Source organism: Macrotis lagotis, chromosome X, assembly GCF_037893015.1.
Source record: "Macrotis lagotis isolate mMagLag1 chromosome X, bilby.v1.9.chrom.fasta, whole genome shotgun sequence".
Classification (NCBI taxonomy): domain Eukaryota; kingdom Metazoa; phylum Chordata; class Mammalia; order Peramelemorphia; family Peramelidae; genus Macrotis; species Macrotis lagotis.
Genome location: NC_133666.1, coordinates 22,561,919 through 22,580,896, shown reverse-complemented (window position 1 = coordinate 22,580,896; position 18,978 = coordinate 22,561,919). Strand labels below are relative to the sequence as shown.

Here is an 18,978-nt window from a genome sequence, read left to right as displayed (position 1 = left end):
TTAATGATCTGGCCTCCTCACATGGAACTTGGAAGGAAAATATTTCGTAAAATGCAAATGCTAAAGGAAAATTGTTATTATAGTTGTCAAGAAGTGGTTCTCATTTTTGCCTTTGTCTTTCTCAGCTGTCGGTAAAATGTTTCATGAAGTAGTCAAAGCAGAGAATATATGGCTGGTGGGTTGTTGTGTTAATTTGTTCGTGTCACATACTTTATGAGGCACATGATGTGACAGTTTCTTCCAGATAAAGGGACTTCAGTTAGTTTTAATTTGGGGTGGCATTAGGAACATGGGGAATGTGTGCCATAAAGTAACATTAGAACATTATGAATATCTGTTGAGCTTGATTTGGGAGGATTATGATGAACTGCCAACAATTGAAGTAGAGGAAGGGAGTGTGTGTGTGTGTGTGTGTGTGTGTGTGTGTGAAAGAGAGAGAGAGAGAGAGAATATGAGAATGAGAATGTTCTAAGTTTCACAGCTTCTTTGAAATTTAGGTTCTATAGGTTCTAACCAAGAAGATAATAAGATGATTGGCAAAGATAGAGCTCCCTTACCTGTGCCTCTCTAGGACCAGGACTTGCAGCTGGAACTTCATAGTTGTGGATGAATAAGGATGAGTAAGAACTCATCCTCAGAACTGTTCTTTGTCTACTACCTGTGCTATTTAATAAATATTAGAAGCATTTGTCTTCTATGCTTCGGAATTGTTGAAATTTGCTTCAGTGTTCGGTTTCAGGTTACCATGTGAACATGGCATGATTTAAATTTGGAGTGACGTTAAGAACATAGAGAGCATATGCTCACTTGGCATGACAGGTGATAACAGAAAGAGCATCCGATATGGACTCAGAGGACCTGGGTTCAAATCTCATCCTTACCATTTTCTACCTTTGTGATCTTGAGCAAGTCATTTTCTGTCTCTGTATCTCAATTTCTTCATCTTTCAAGGAATGGTATTAGATTAGATGACCCTCCTAGTTCCTACAAGCTTTAAATTATGTGATCTCATTTATCAGTGTCAGAGGGACATTTATTAGAATTTTCCATCGGTGAAGGAGAAAGACAAAAGTCTCTGAAAGCACCTATTCCATGGCTTGTCAGAGAATTCTGAGTTTCTACTGTAAAGACAGTGGTAGTCATAATTTAAGACCACTGCTAAGCTGCCTTAGAATTAGAAAAGGTATTCGTCAAAATGAGTTGTCTTCTGAAAACATTCTTAGTTTAAAGTGCCCTTCAACCACTCTTTGTCAAGAAATGTTTAAAATATGGGGTTTGGAGGACAGAGAGCAGAAAACATAGTTTATGTACTCTAGTTATTTTAGAAATCCCTTCCAAAATCTCAGATAGAAAAAAGATGAAAAATGTACTTCAATGAATTAAAATACATGGACATACCCCAAATACTATAGGTTCTGTTTGATAATGTACAATTTCAAAAATACTAAATTATAAAGTGCAGACACTTACTGATACTGTCATTACCAACACAATGTCAGATCCAAGAGTCCTTTTTAGATCTTTGTTGTCTGACTGCAGCATCCTCCATGTTAGTGATCTTCTCACTAGTCTCATTTCTTATTTCTGCTTCTACCATCTTCCTCACGTCATCTCTATCTTTTTCTGTGACTCTTCATCTTCTATCATTGCCATAAAGTCTAGAGTGTCTCTAAAGTTTTGTCCTCAGCTGTCTTACTGGCATTCTTCACTACCCCATTTCCTACCAGGGCTTCAAATGGGACATCTTTGCAGATGATTCCCAAGGCCTGATCACTAGCCCTTCCTCTTTTCTGAGCTCCAGATGTTTGTTTTATTGACTAGCACTAGAAGTCCAGCTGATTATGTGCAACTCCCATATGTTATTTAGACATTTCTTACAGTGTGTAATCCCTACCCTAAATTGGGGCCTGAGCCTTTCTGATGTCCCACTACAAAAGGATTGGGGTATAGTCTGAAGTAGAAGAGTTACTGCACTGGCTGTGGCAGCTGCAGAAGCAAGTGAATATATATAGATCATTGGCTTGAGGAAACCCTGGAATATTTTGTCAGTCCTCTAACCACTGAAGAGCTGATTGTTTTCAATTAATAGGGAAGACCAGGATGGAAAATCAGAATGTATGTTTCTTTCAGTATCAGAAGTTTTTATTTATTTAATTATTTATTGTATAGTAATTATTTACTTAATTTAATTGTCTTTATGGAAGATATAGTCTCTGTTACTTGTCAGTAGTCTCTTGGGTATTTTTAAAAATTAGTTTTTGAAAAATGGGTTGAGTGATTTATAAACACATTAGTTATATCCCTTTATTTCCTAGGAGAAGGATTATCCAATTGTGTGTGTGTATGTGTATGTGTATATATATATATATATATATATATATATATATATATATAGTAAAACCTCAGTAATTTTGTACTAATTGAGGTATAACATTGCAAATTATTCAGAAGTCTGATTTATAAAATATTTTTAAGGAAATGTATTTCTTATTTTCAATTAACCACAGTAACTTAGACTAGTAGAGGGCCTCAGGAGACTTACTGGAATGTCTTAGTAAGAAGGATTTATAATTAGAATAAAAATGATTTTTCTATAGAGAATTATTTCTAAAGTGTTGATGGTACTTGAAAACAATATCTTCTCTTAAGGATTTTGCTCATTCCCTTCTGCATTCTTGTTTACATTACTAGGGATAACAAATTTGCAAAACAGAGATAAACTTTGCTTAGATTCTGTCAAAATTATTACAAATTTTCAGAGTCTTAGCAATATTAATAGCCAATATTTATAAAGTCCTTTATGGTTTATGAAGTGCTGTAGCCCATAAAACTTTGCATTCCTATGTACAGAGGCAACAAAAAAAAGAGAGGGCTCCCCTGAAGAGTCCCAAGATGGTCAGAAAGCATCAGAGTAGAAATACTAGAAGCCAACCCCAGAGAGAAATGCGGGAGACAGCATGGAAGTGACATTCAGAACAACTGGATGGCCTAGGCCCAGGTCCAGGCTCAGGGGTTCTTAGTTCAATAACACTCTGAATACTCACTAACACCTGAAACACCAGAGAAGGCGCTTAAGACCTAGAGATGCATATATGGATGATTACTTCAAGGTTGAAATTGAGAGGAGACCTTTGGCAAGCAGGGCTAAGAATCCTGCTCCAAAGTAGCAGCAATAGGCAGAGCTGGCCCTGTCATATAGCCCCAATTTAGGAACTGAAAGTGGAAAGAAGTAAATGAAGTTTACAAAATTTTGGTCGCATAAAAATTTTATTGCAAAACCACTCCATAATAATTTTAGTAAAGTAAATAAATAAATCTTCCACAAGGACTCTATGAAAATATAAAGATTAATATATATGTATAAATATATATGGAATAAAGCATTTTAAAGAAAGAATTGAAAGGAGAAAGAGTTGCTTAGAAAAGAAAAGGAAAAAAACTCAACTCGAAATGGAATTCTTAAAAATTAACATAAACTAAACAGAAATCAAGGACTCTATGAGACAAAAATTATTAAAACAAAACCAGATGATTGACAAAGTAGAAGATAATGTAAGCTACTTGTTTTAAAAAACAGAAATGATCTGGAAAATAGATCAGGTAGAAGTAACTCAAGAATCATTGGATTTCCTGAAAACCATGAACAAAACAAAACTAAGCCTGGACTGTATAATTCAAGAAACAAGAAAGGAAAACTTGCCAGACTATTTGAACTGGAGGGCAAAGTAAAGATGGAAATAAATCTACCAATCACCTCCTGAAAAAGATTCCCAAAAGGAAAAACCCCAGAGATGTTATAGCCAAAATAGCCTCCTATAGCAAAGAAAAAAATGTACCAGGCAAGAAATAAGCAGTCCAAATACCAAGGAATGGTGCCACACAAGACATGGAAGCTTCTCCTAGGATGGATGAATGAATGAATGAATGAAGCATTAATTACTTAGCATGTGAAAATGTTCTGTTCTAAATGCTGGGAATATTTGGGAAAGAAAAGTGGTACCATCTTTCAAGGAGCTCACATTCTAATGCAAAAGTCTCATAAGGAAGTTTTAGCTGCAAGTCAGATGGAAAGTCCCCTGGTCCTTATAGTAGTACAACAGTAAAACAGATATAAATGTCTTCTTATGAGTTATTGATCTTGAACTGTTTAACAGGACTAAGGACCTTGTTGAGAAGAACTTTCTTATGTGGCTCTTTACTTCCTTTGAAATAACTTCAGACACTGGACTGGAAGCACTGATATTTCAAAAATTCTTGGATTCCAAGTCCTGAGTTGTTGGCATCTAAGGGGATTTGGTGGTTAAAGTGGTAGTAGTTGTGGTTGTGGTGGTGGTTTAATCTGCCTGGAATATGTGTCTATTGTCTTTCCCTCGGGACATATTGTTGCTTCAGTTAGCTTGGTTCCTTAATCCTGTGAATGACAGTTGCTTTGCCCTTGGCAAGGGATGGCTGGCTCTTCCATATGAGCTGTTCCCCTAGATAATGGTTTTGAGGACTGAGCTGGAATAAATAAGGATCGATGGAAATAACATAAAGGTACTTACACATTTCCAATCAATTGTTTGGCTCATCCTGAAACTTAACATATAGAACCCTGATTTCAACATTTTTTCCCCACCAAACTTATTCCTTTCCTTGATTTATTAATGATTTTTATGGTACCACCATGGTCCCTGACAATTACAATGTTTTTAACTCCTGCATCTCCTTGCCCTCAATTTTATCCAAATGATCATCAAGCCCTTTGATTCTATTCCTCCCAGATATATGGAATCCTTGTTCTTTCTCCCATTCTTATGAGCCTTCCCATTCTCTTTTGAAAATAACATTTTAGTTATGTAATTAATTTTTACCTTACCCATACTTCCCAATGTAACTCTCTTCTTCTCAGAGAACATTACTGTATAACAACTGAGAAAAAAGTTCCATTTTTGACCCCTTTTAAGCGGTAACTCCTGGTCATTATGCCTGTTGTATAGGTTAAATCATGAGATGTAGCAAAGTACAAAATAAAGGAAACAACTGGAACCAGTAGTGTGCGGGTAAATGTTTTAACAACTAGTACTTGAAAAAAATTGTACAATGCAGGAAACACTTTTATAGACTTAATCAGCATTATTCACATTTTTTCTCCATTACTTTCTTCCATGTAGATAATTAGCAAAACAATAAATCAAGCCCCAAATTGTAGTGTTTTCCAATTTCCTGAGTGCAAATACAGCTGATTTGAGTTCCTGCCAGCACATCCCTGCTTGTAATCAACAGAAACCTGAGGTCATACCCTCTCAAACTCTTTGAGCCTCACTTTTCTTTCCTGTAAAATAGGAATGGGAATATTTGTACTGCTTTCCTTGAAGAGTTGTTGAAGTAATAAAACAGCACTTATTCATTACTTTGTAGTGCCACACACTGTGTTGTTGCATGCTGCGAGTAAAAAAAAAAAAAGAAACAAGCGAATGAGTTAGTCTCTGCTTTTAAGGAACTTGTGCTCTAATTGAGGAAGGGCAACTAGAGTTAACCAAAAAAGAGGGTGAGCAGTAAGAAGGTACAAAACGATTAGTTATGCCAGGAAGTGCAATGATAGCTCTGGTACTTGACAAGATCAGATGAAAGGTCATTAATTAGAGCCCAGGGTCCCAGAAGCAGAAATCTGAGTTCCTATGGGAGGTGGAGACAGCCTGGCTTGCAGATAGCCTGTTGAAATTGCTTTGTAAACTTTACAATCCTATAGGAATGAGTGTTGAGGTCATTATTACTATGTCAACTTCCATGCTCAAAACCCTTCTATTTCCTACCATGTGGTTGGCATTCAAGACCTCCCATAATTATCTTTCCAACTTTGTCAGTATGGACGACCCATTATTTCTGGTAGATGATTATCATACTTTCTCAGTTCTGAGTCTTTATTCAGATACTCTTCCATATTCCTGGAATGCTTCTCCTAATACTACTGTAGTTGAAATTATATAGTTGACCTTCAAGGTCAGATGCTACCTTCTCCTTGTAGTCTCTATGTTCTATCAAAATAAACTTCCCTCTTCTGAATTCCCATAGCACCACTAAACAGAGAATAATTTTCCCAAGTATGTTTGGGACCTATATACACACATGCATACATATATACATACAAACATAAATATTCACATAGATACACCATACTCATATATACCTATATATGTATCCATATACATATATATGTGTGTGTCTAGACATAACATACATATGTGTAAATTTATATATATCAAATATATATATATATCCCTCATCCATACATATACACATGCATAGACATACATACATACATACATACATTACTGGAAAAAGCAGTCATCTTTGAAGTTAGTCTTACTAAATGAATGTGACAATCTTCTGAATTGGTTCCAAGAAGGGGAAAATGACAGATTCCAGAATGGGGAGCCTTAAAAAAATGCCTAATTGAAATAAGGAATGCCATGGTGGGTTCAAGACATGTAGAAGAAAGAACCCAGCAACACACTGAAGTCCAATTTGAAGAAATTTAGCTTTTGTGAAGAAGGAATTTAGAGGATTAAAAATCAAATTGTACAAATGGTGAATTTGGTCTGAACTGTCACCTTCAAATTAAAAGCTTTGGCCTCTAGTAAGAACAGGATTTGTGCCCTACCAAGACTATCCTGGAGAATGGTCTGCTTGCATGGACATTTTTTTGCACGAAAAGACTAATATATATGATAGCAAGAGAAGAGAAGTTTTCTTACATAAAATATGATGAGTAGAGATGGTACTTTGAAGTCAGAAGGGGAACAGGAAGGAAAAAATCCAAACCCTATGATACTATAGTTGCATATGAGGGAAAATAAACATTAAAAACCAGCTCATCGCCAATAAAAAAGTATTAGCTGGCAGCTTTAAGTTTGGTTCATTTTCATTTGTTAGCAACACATAATTCTAGATGTTATGTCTTTTAGGGACCCAGTTTGGTTTGCAATTTTATTACCAAATGAGTGTCTATGGATTCATTTTCTCTCCTACCTTGTTCTTTTTTGCACTTCCTTGTTTATCTTGCTTCACATCCCACAATTACACCAGAGAAGGATATACTGTTTTGTATGCCTTATAACTAGTATTGAATACTGATTTGATGTAGGTGACTCCTGAGAGAGAGATTGTGTAAACTTAAATATAATTTGAGCTTTCATGAGCTATATATCATTTACGAGTAGAAATAGAAATTTTCTAATCTTATAACCTTTTCAGATACTTTTGTAATATCTTTCTTAGTTGACCAATTCCTTTAACAAGGTTAAATAACAAGTGTATGTTATTAAATTAAGGAGAGTCCTGTTGAATGAAACAAGTTTATATTTTAGAAGTAAAGATTCTCAGAGGCCCGATTTTTTTTAATGCTAAGCCTAGAAAGAAGCCAAGTATTGAAAATGCAGGGAAGAGGTTTTCTTATTCATTCTTTGTGAACAATGCTGTTTGTTCATTAATCAAGGATTGTGTCTAGATTTACCTGTCCATTATTCCTAAGCCAAGTATCTCAGGAAATTACCTAGTTGCTCTGTTATTGCGAAATATTCCAAGAGACTCTAGAGAGATTTGAAATAGAAAGAAGCCCAAACAGTTGGATTCAAGTGGGCTTCAAGAATCATCTAGAAGGAAAATGGGATGCTTTTGAAGACTGAGATATCTTCTTTGAGGGGAGACTGAGGGACTCTAGATCAAGGGAATAACCCAAAGGAAGGTGCTTTGTTGGCATTACTTGAGTCCTGGATATTGTAGAATCTTTTAGAATCTTGCTCAGATAAAGGAGCTTTGTAACAATTCTTTCAACTCTGAAGGAGAGTTTGATTGTAGGATTGAGTTATCTGTGATACCACCTACAGAATGATGATACAGGACAATTAATGTTCATATTTGGGAGAGGGGGAGAGGAAGAGATGGTTCTAAGTGAGACTGTGATGTACTCTGGTGACTGATGACCAATGACTATATTGGACATTATTTTTTGGAAGCTGAGGAGATCTGTAGGTGGGGTGACATGAAGGCTAGAGCATCCTATGAGAATGACCATGAAACCATACAAAAGGAGGTGTGTTGAGCAACCACACTAAAGATCTCATTGCTGTCACCATTTTCACCTTTTTGTATTGTTTTTCCTCATTAGAATGTAAGCTCCTTGAAGGCAAGAACTATCTCACTTGCTTATATTTGTATCCTCAGGTTTAGCACAGTGTCTGATACATAATAGTTGTTTCGATAAATGTGCTAAGACTTCCAAGAATTCCTGAGTCCTTCATGTAAGGACAGAGCTTGTGACATTAGTTGTCTTCATCTGACAGAACCAAAACTCCAATGAACTCTAATGGAGGTGTTTTTTTTTTTTTAGGTTTTTTCAAGGCAAATGGGGTTAAGTGGCTTGCCCAAGGCCATACAGCTAGGTAATTATTAAGTGTCTGAGACTTGATTTGAAGCCAGGTACTCCTGATTCCAGGGCTGGTGCTTTATCCACTGTGCCACCTAGCCGCCCCCAATGGAGGTATTTTAATGTGGTATATGAACTTCCAAATTAAAGTTGAGAATCTTCTCAATCCACTGAAAGTATGAAACCTGTACAATCATTGTTTTTTTCTATTCTACTTTGTTATGAAAATACTAGTTTTATTTCTTAAGTTCACAATAAAATAAGTTTTTGAAGAAAAAGTATAAAACCTATATTTGCAGTCAACCAGTCTTGTACCCACTCACTGATGGTATGGTTTGAATGTTAATATACTTTATTACAAACCTTCAAATTAGGCACTCTCAGGAGAGACAAAAGGGGTGGATTTAGATTCAAAGGAACTTTAATTAGATGTAAAGGTCAGCTATGGTGGTCAAAAGTCAATGCATCTAAATTAAGTATAAACTTCTCGAAGAGAATATGCTAATCTTTCATGTAAAATACTTGTCAGGCTGATCTTGGCACCTATCCACAACAGTTGAACTATTTTCTCTGATGAAATTTTAACAAATGGCAATCCCAGGGTAATTTGGCTGTCAAGTGAATGGAATGTCATTTGTTTCTACAAATGCTAGAATTTCACTTATTGGCCATCAGAGCATATGTGAGAACCTGAGTGTTTGAGGCATCACTTTCCCTCTAAAGTAGAGAATTTGGTTTTGCAGAGGATCAGCTGGAGGTCTTAAGTGTTTGTTCCAAATGAACACAAGTCAGTGTGATTTGTTGATCTTTTTTTTAGCTTTGTTTTGTTTGTCAAGAAAAAAAAAACAAGCTTGCAGGTACTATAAATTATTCTTTATTACCCTTTAATTAGGCTACTCCTAGAGATGCTCAGTTATAATAGCTGTTAATATTTCTGAAAGTTAAATTAAGATTCTACACTGTTAGTGAGCAAACTCATTAAAGACATGAAAGGATGACAGGATGAAAAAGGATTTACATTTGTAGAATCTCCTGTAAAATTATTAGAAGTGACAGGTTCCATTTTTTTTGATGCTGGAATCAAGGTAGCATGTCTAAACCATAGTGACACCGTGGTTGGATTCTGCATAGCTGAGGACTAATAGGAAATTAATAGACTGTAATACGGGCCTATTGAATTTGCCATAAGGGTGATACTTTGATGTGTAAGAACAGAAGGCATAATTTCAATCTTTGTTTAGTGTCCTGGACAGCTAGCCTCACTAGCATCTAAGTATGGGCAGGATTAGAAATGTGATGGATAGTCCCACAGTACCTTCCTGACAGCTTTTCTGTTCAAATACAAATTTCTGTCACAGCCCCAGAATGTTTGAAGGAGCATTCGGAGATGAAATATCGTAGCTGCAACAAGCCCAGTGTGAAGCTATTATGTTTTGAAAGGAAAAATAATTACAAACTGTACATCTCCTCAGCACATATCTGTATTAATAATGCATAGTAATAAATACACTGGAGTATACTAATGAAATGTTATTGAACATTAAAGTTTTGGAAACCATAGGGTTATGAATCTGTCAAGAAAAATGTCAATGCATCTGTCTAGTTGGATATTTCAGTACCTGTTTTAGGCAAATAAATATTTGGGAGAGTTGAGAGACACCATGATTTATACTACCTTTCATAATGCCTACTCAGTTCCTTAAAAAAGAAATTTGAGATATTTCTAACCTGATTTTAATCTACAATGATCAATACATCCATCTATGTCGCCTTCTTCCTATGAAGGTATTCAACTTGAATCCCAAGATAATTTTGAGCTGTACAAAAGATTATCTGAAAGTCTTCCTAGGAAACATCACTATTTTCATGTGACTGTTACATCTTTCCTTTCAAATAAATAATTTTCCTCAAAGTAAAAATTGAAGAGGAATTCATTTCTGTAAAACAAAGTTAAGTAAGAGCAGTGTTCCATGACCCATGAACTGAGACCTGGAAATTCTTTGCACAGCATTGCTCTCCTTGTGCATTCATTAGTCAGATCATCCATGTAAAAGCTATATTATCTTCCTCTGTTGTTTCTTCAGATAAGTGTTTTCTTTAAAAGCAAGCTAAAGCAAAAGGAGCAGAACCAAGAGAACATTGTATACATTAACAACAACAGTGTGAGTTGATCAACCTTGATGGATACAGCTCCTCTCAGCAGTTCAGAGAACTAGGACAACCCTAGGAGACCTTCTATGGACAATTCTATCCACATCCAGAGGAAGAAAAACAAAACAACCCTTCAGAATCTGAATGAAAACTACATTTACTTTTTTCTCTTGATGTTTTATTTTTCAAATTTCATGTTATCAAAGTTTTTCCGCATTCACCCACATGCATATGTATATTTATAAGTTATGTAATTTCCTTCCACCCTCCCTTCCCACAACCCTCCCCTCAGTGGCAAACAATGAAGTCAATATTGTACATGCACAATTGTGTTTAACATTTTTACAGATTTGTCATTTTTGGTATTTGAAATTAGAATTAAGGGAAAAGAAATAAAACCATGAGTTAGCAAAGTACTACATTTAAAAATTTTTTGAAATGTGAATGTAGGGGGGCGGCTAGGTGGTGCAGTGGATAAAGCACTGGTCCTGGAGTCAGGAGTACCTGGGTTCAAATCTGGTCTCAAACTCTTAATAATTACCTAGCTGTGTGGCATTGGGCAAGCCACTTAACCCCATTTGCCTTGCAAAAACCTTCTGAAGTTTTTTTTTTTTTTTTTTTAGTTTGTTTTGCTTTGTTTTTCTTCCTCTGGATGTGTAAAGCATTGTCCATAGCTGGTATCCCAGGGTTGTCCTAGCTCTCTGAACTACTGAGAGGAGCTGCATCCATCACAGTTGATCATCTCACAATGTTGTTGTTAATGTATACAATGTTCTCTTGGTTCTGCTTCCTTCACTCAAAATCAGGTCCTGTAATTCATCCATGCTTCTCTAGAAATTGTACTCCTTGATAAACAGCAGAGCTGACTTTGATTAAGGTAAAGAGAAAGTGATTTATTCAGTTCTTCTTTATTAAAACAATACAAGCTTCTTGAGCATTGACTTAAACTCTATTTTTTGAGAACATAAGACCCATCCCAATGGGTCAGATCAATGGTACATCCAGTGCAGCTGTCCGATAGTATAAGTGGTCCCAATGAATATTTGGGAAAGAATGCAGCTGAACTTCAGGACAATATGTAGGAATAAAGCAAGCAAGCAAATAGAATAATCAAAGAAGTGTTAAGACAGCTGTTATGAATGATGAGATCATGATAATTGGTGATCTAGAGAAAATAACCTTATTTTGTTTTTGCCTTCTCTGCCAGGGAGAAAGTTCATTTGATGAGAGAGGATAAAAACAAATTGACTCATAGGGAGTTGTCCTTGATGAGTTCATATCACTTTACCCAAATGAACTACATCCTTACAAATAGAAAAGACTGGAAAATGTGACTCTTGAGCTCACTGTCAATGATATTTGAAAGACAATGAAAAAAGGCAAAGGCTTCACAGAACTCAAAGAGAGCAGTTGTTATGATTTTTTTTTAAATGTGAGGAGAATTGAGTCTGCAAACTAAAGGGCAAATATGTTATATTTGATGCCTGGCACCATCTTCAACTGTATTATTAAATGAATGATTAGTAGATGTCTAGAAAAAAGGAAGTTGTGATCACAGAGAACAAGGTAGGTTTTATGTATAAGATTAATAATGTGATAGATCAGGGAAATGTTATATGTGTATTTACCATCTACTTATATTTTTAGCAAAATATTTGATTAAGAATTTCATTGTCTTATTGTGTAAAGATAGAAAGATATGGACTAGATGATAGTACAATTACCTAAACTAGAGACTGATTAAATTCTCAGTTACAAAGAGCAGTCATTAATGGTTCAATTTCAACTTGAAAAGTTGCCAATGGGAAGTTCCAAGGATCCGTGCTTGGTTTTGAGTGGTTAAATATTTTTATCAGTGACATGGAGAAGTACATAAATGGTATGATTATACAATTTGTAGATAACAGCAAGCTGGAAGCAATGATTCCCATGTTAAATAACAGTTTTAAAAAGAACTTGGCAGTTTAGAACATTGAACTGCATCAATTTAATGGGAATTTAAAAGGAATAAATGTAACACCATTGACTTGGGTTCAAAATATCAACTTGACAAGTACAAAATGGAGAGAATAACTTGTCTGGAAAACATTGGAGGTTTATTTGACTTTGTTTTCTCTCTATAATGTGCAACGTGGTAGATAATTAAGAAGACGAATTCAATCAGACTAAAGAGAGACATAGTGTCCTTTTCAGATCATTTCTGGAGTAGTAAGTCTAGTTCTGACCAGTACTTTGGGAGAAGCAAAGGGCAACCCAGAGGCAATGCTGCATAATGATCAATGAGCCTGGATTTTTATGGTCAGGAAGTCTAGATTCAAATTTTTCTCCTGTAACCATGGTTAAATCCCTTAACCTATTGATAGCCCAGATACTCTAAGCCAAGGCTGTCTAAAACATGGGCTGCATTCGGCCTGCAGTGTGATTTTATGCAGCTCACCTGGGGGATTTAATTTTCACAAGTGAAAAAATAAAATAATAATTTGCAAGAAATGCATATTAGGTCTTTTTTAATTCCATCACTAATAAACAGTGTCATTGATGTTAATTTTCTTTGGTGTTTTCAATCAGTATTATGAATGAAACATATACGGAATTTTCAGTCGATCTTTGGGATGCATTCTATCTGTGATGCGGACTTGTCAGTATTCACCTAGCCTTATACTATTGTGTTGTCACTTTGTTGTTTTGTGTTTGTTTTCCTGCTTCTCGCCTTCACCTGTCCTATTGATGCTACGAATTCCCCCACTTTCTAAGAAGTTATGAGGCAACCTTTTGTATCCAAGAACCCTGGCCCCAGAGTCCTCACATAGCTCTACATCCGCTGAATGCAGACTGTGTTTTTTATTCTGGGTGCGGTCCTCAAATAATTATTTTATTTTAATGTGGCATTAAGATAACCTTAGGTTGGACGACCCTGCTCTAAGATATAAATTACAGATGACTATAAAATATACTAGTAGGAAAAAATTCCACACTGGCAATTCGCCCAATGAAAACATTAATAGATAGGAAAAGAAAAGAAAAGAGCCACACTGTCTAGAGGAAGGCAACTAAAATTGTAAAGGGCCGTTGTATTTGAGGCTTAGTTGAAAGAACTGGGGATCACAGTAACAGCTGTATTGTAAGGATAATCAACTGTGAAAGACTTAATTCTCTGATCAAAACAATGATCCAAGATAACTCCAAAGGATCCATGATGAAAATTACTGTCCATCTCTAGAGAGAAAATTGATGAACTCTGAATGTAGAATGAAGCATACTTTTAAAAAAAACTTTATTTTTTCTAAGGCTTTTTGGTCTATATTTTCTTTTGTAACATGACTTCTGTAGAACCATGTTTTGTGTTATCTTACTTGTATAATCAATACCAATTTGCCTTTTCAAGAAAGGAGGAGAGCCAAATGCGAGGGAGATAACTTGGAATTCAAAATTTTAAAAATTAATGTTATTTTTATATGTGATTGGAAAATTTATAATGAAATGAACATATGTATATGTGTATTGTGTAAACACACCTCCATACATAGGAAAAAGAACTGAGATACTAATCCTAGGCAAGAGAAGAGGAGATAGAGGATGATTTTTGCCAGAGGGAGAGAGATTAGATGAATTGTACTTGAGCTCAGAGGACAGAGGTGGAAAATCACGAGTGAGATTCAGATATAATGTTAGGAAGAAGCCCCTGAAAATGAAAGCTGTATCAAAGTGAAATAGACCTCCTTGGGAGCCCTCTCTCACTGGAGGCTTGTAAGACAAGACTTGGTGACCACTTCTCATACACACACACACAAACACACACACTAGTTCCTGTAGGTATTACATGTATATGTGTGTATGTATATATATATATATACATATATATATATATATGAAATTCTTTGATTCTGTGTGACTCCTCCTTTGTGCATTCACTGCTTTCTCTTTTGTAACAGAGGATATGATATCAGTGATTTCTATGTATTGATTGAACAACTGAAACTCATTAAAACGCCATTATTAGCCTAGTTAAATGTTGACATTTAAGCTTTTAGTTTTAATTTGTCTCCTGATAACAGGGATCCCTAAAATCTTTTGTTTCCTATACCCCTTTGGCATAGACATCTTCTCAGAATAATACTTTAAGTATATAAAATAAAATATATTGAATTACAAAGGACACTAATTATATTACACATATACACATATCCAAGAGTATAATGGGGGCTTCTGGAGTAGAGACAAGATGATGATACAAAGCTAGGAACCTCCTGGAACTTCTCCCAAAACATCTGTGAATGAAGCCTCTAAACAGATCCTAAAGCAACAGAACCTGCTCCCTGAAAATAATGAAACAACCTTTCAGTGAAATGTCTTAGAGGAACTTCAGGAAAAGGTGTATCACATGCATAAAGGGGAGTATAGCCCGGTATAGGTAGGAGAGCTGGAAAATCAGTGAGAGGTTTTCAGTCATGATGCAGCTAAGGTCTCTGTGTAGCCCTGCCAGCAGTTAGAGTGCCAACCTCAGCTCAGAGAGCAAGATTTTGAGTCCTTGGGAAACTGGTGTGGTGTTTGGCTACCCTGCTACAAGGAGCAAACTGGTAACACCAGAAACCCCAAAGCATAAACCAAGGGAACAGAACCAAGACCCCAGAAAAAAGCAAACTTGGAACTCTACTTCCTATATTATAGAAACAGAGCTCAAATGACAAAATGACAGGAAAAATAAAAAAGTGCTTACCATTGGCAGCTATTATTCTGATAAAAAAATACCTTCTCAAAAGAAAAGCGGTGATAAAATGCCTACATGTGAAGATTCTAAGAGGTTGATGAACTGGTCTCAATTTCAGAAAGACCTTTTGGAAGGGCTCAAAAAGATTTTAAAACAAAGGAGAGAGGTAAGAGAAAAATGGAGAAAAGAAATGAGACTCATATAGGAGAATTATGAAAAATTAAGTGAAGAAAATAATAATTTTAAAAGTAAATTGACCAGCTGGAAAATCAAATTAACCAACTGTAAAAAGGAAATGAAAATTCTAACTGAAGAAAATAAAACCTTAAAAACTAGAATTGGACAAATGTAAATGAATGACTGTGAGACACCAAGATTCCATCAAAGCAAAAGGCTGAACGAAATAGAAGAAAATGTAAAGCACCTCTTAGGAAAAAATGATCAGCCTGGAAAAATAGATCCAGGATAAATACTTTAAAAATTGTTGATCTATCTGAAAGCCACAATCAGAAATGAAAGTCTGGAAAATATCATGCAGGAAATTATCATGGAAAATTGTCTAATATCCTAGAACAAAAAGCAAAAATAGTCCTTGAAAGAATACATTGATCACCCCACCCGAAAGAGTTTCCAAAATTAAAACTCCAAGGAATATTGTAATCACATTTTAAAATTCTCAGTTAAAGGAGAAAATACTGCAAAGCAGGCAACGAGATTCAATTAAAATATCAGGGAACCTACTGTTAAAATTATGCAGGACTTATTAACTTCAGCAATAAAGAATTGGAGGGCCTGGAATATTATGGAAGGCAAAGGAACTTGAATTACAACCAAGGATCAACTTCCCTGCAAAATTCAGCATATTATTTTTGGGGAAAAGTTGGATTTTTGACAAAATAGAAAATTTTCAAACTTACCTGATAAAAACACCAGAAATGAATAGAAAATTTGATCGTCAAATCTAAAACTCAAAAGATTTATAAAAAGAAAAACGGAGGTAGGGAATGGCAGTTAACACAGGAACTGTGTTTCTCTGTATAACTATTTCAGAAATTGAAAGGAACATATTTTGACAAAGGGTACGGGCATAATTTGACTGTAATGTATCAACTTTTAACTTGAGTAATTTTTCTTTACATGACATTTTACCTCAGGACTTTGGTTTAAATGAATTATAATTTATGATGTTTTAAGGCTCTTGAGAAGTATATTTCTAATGGGACAGTTGAGGAGAATGTATTTGGATAGAAGTTGTGGATATGAAGTGACTATGAGGTAATGTTGTTTATATGTCACTTCATTCCTTGAGAATTGTACCTCTATCAGGACAAATAAAGGGAGGATATCCTGATAGAAGTTGTGGGTACAGGATATGGTTAAAACAATCAAGAAATGAAAAGAAGGATTATACTAGGAGTTGAGGCATTAGAGGATAAATAACATCAAATGATGAGACAAAAAATCCTATTAAAGTAGAGGGCAAAAAGGCAGGGTGTGTATTCTGAGTAAATCTTACCCTCAACAGATTTAGCCTAAAAAGGGAATAACATACATTTATAATAGGGTTGAAAAATTTATCCTACCCTACAGGGAAATGGGGGTGGGGAGGTGGAAAGGGGAAAGAAATGGGGAAGAAGGGACTGATAAAAGGGAGGGTGAAAATAAAGGTAAAGGTAAAGTAAAAGTTAAAAAGAAAAGGAAAGGGAGAAGGAAAGGGAAAGGGATAGAAAGGAGGACTTATTCGGCAATCAGAAGGAAAGCATTGGTTGAAAAGGAATGAGGAGAAAGGGAAGAGAAGTGTCAGAAGCTAGCATGAGGGAAATACAGTGTTAGTAATAACTGTAAATGTGAATGCAATTTTTTTTCTTCTTTCTCATGATTTTTTCCTTTAGATCTAATTTGTCTTTTATAATATGACAAATTGAAATTTGTTAAACAACTTTTACTAGATTGTTTGCTGCAGTAGATGGGGGAGGGGGAGATGGTCATAGAAACATTTGGAACTCATAAACGTACAAACAAATGAATGATGGAAAGTACCTTTATGTGTAATTGGAAAAAATAAGATAAGTTTTTTTTTTTTTAAAAAGTCATGAGGTAAAGGATGGCTAGGTGGCACAGTAGGTAGAGCACTCACCCTGGAGTCAGGAGTACCTGAGTTCAAATGCCTTAGATGCTTAATAAATACCTAGCTGTGTGGCTTTGGGCAAGCCACTTAACCTGGTTGCCTTGCAAAAACCTCAAAAAAAATCATGAGGTATGGATGGGACTTTAGAAAAACCATAAAAGAATTGAATAAACTGATGCTGAGAAAGGTGAACAGAACCAGAAGAACATTGTATATAGTAACAGCAACATTGTGGTAGGATCTACTATAATGGATGTTGGTCTCAACAGTACCATAATCAAAGACAATTCTAAAGGACAGGTGATGGAAAATACCATCCATATCCAGAGAAGGAACTCTGGAGTCTGAATCCAGACAAAAGTTTATTATTTTCAATTTTTTAAAATTAGTTTTATGTATTATGGCTGTTTTCCCCCTCTCACTCTTTGTCCTTTTTGATTCTTCTTTCACAACATGATTAATATGGCTATATGATTAACACAATTATACATGTATAACCTATATTATGTTGCTTTCTATCAAGGGGAGAGGAGAGGGAAGGGAAGGAGGGAGAAAAATGTGAAACATAAAACCTTACAAAAATAATTACTGACAATTACCTTTACATGTTGTTGGAAAAATAAACAAATACATATATATATATATACACACATATATATGTGTGTATATATATACATATATGTGTGTGTATATATATATATGTATATATATATATGTGTGTATATATATATACATATATATGTATATATATGTATATATATATATATGTTTTTGCAAGACAGTGGGGTTAAGTAGCTTGCCCAAGGCCACACAGTTAGGTAATTATTAAATGTCTGAGGCTGGATTTGAACTCAGGTTCTCCTGACTCTAGGGCCGGTGCACTATCTGCTGTGGCACCTAGCCACCCCTACAAAAATATTTTAAAAGAACATATATACGCATTAATCTTGTATCTATTTATCTATATGGTGCAATGAACTCAATACCTATATCCTAAATACCTTTAAAATAGGGGTTCTTAATTTGGGAGTTTTTAACATTTGGATATGTGTGTACCAAAAAAACCAGTAAAGTGGAAAAACCATTCATTTATCTGATTAAAAATGAAAGAAGAATCAAAATTGAAAAGGGTGAATTAATCACCAATAAAGAAAAAATTAAATCTATTTTCAGTAGATATTTTACTCAGTTATATACCAATAAATTTAATCACCTAGGTGAAATGGATGAATATGTGCAAAAATATATATTGCCCTGAACAACAGAAGAGGAAATATAATATTTAAATAGCCTTATCTTAGAAAAAGAAAATTATTAAGCCATAAATGAACACCCTAAGGAAAAAAAATCCCCAAGATCAGTTGTATTCACAAATTAATTCTGCCAATTATTGAAAGAATAATTGAATCTAATATTATATAAGCTATGTGGGAAAACAGGTAAAAAAGAAGTCCTACCAAAATCCTTTTTAAAGTATAAATAAAATACTGATACCCAAACCAGGAAGAGAAAAAAACTATGGAACAATTTCCCTAATGAATATTGATGCAAAAATTTTAAATAAAACAATGGTAAATAGATTAC

The 18,978-nt window shown here is 35.0% G+C and overlaps 1 protein-coding gene across 3 annotated transcripts in view; it reads left to right on the top strand.

The window, feature by feature from the left end:
- TENM1 (teneurin transmembrane protein 1) overlaps positions 1-18,978 on the top strand; it is a 1,637,812-nt gene that overhangs the window by 27,419 nt on the left and 1,591,415 nt on the right. The gene's annotated exons all lie outside the window — the stretch shown is intronic.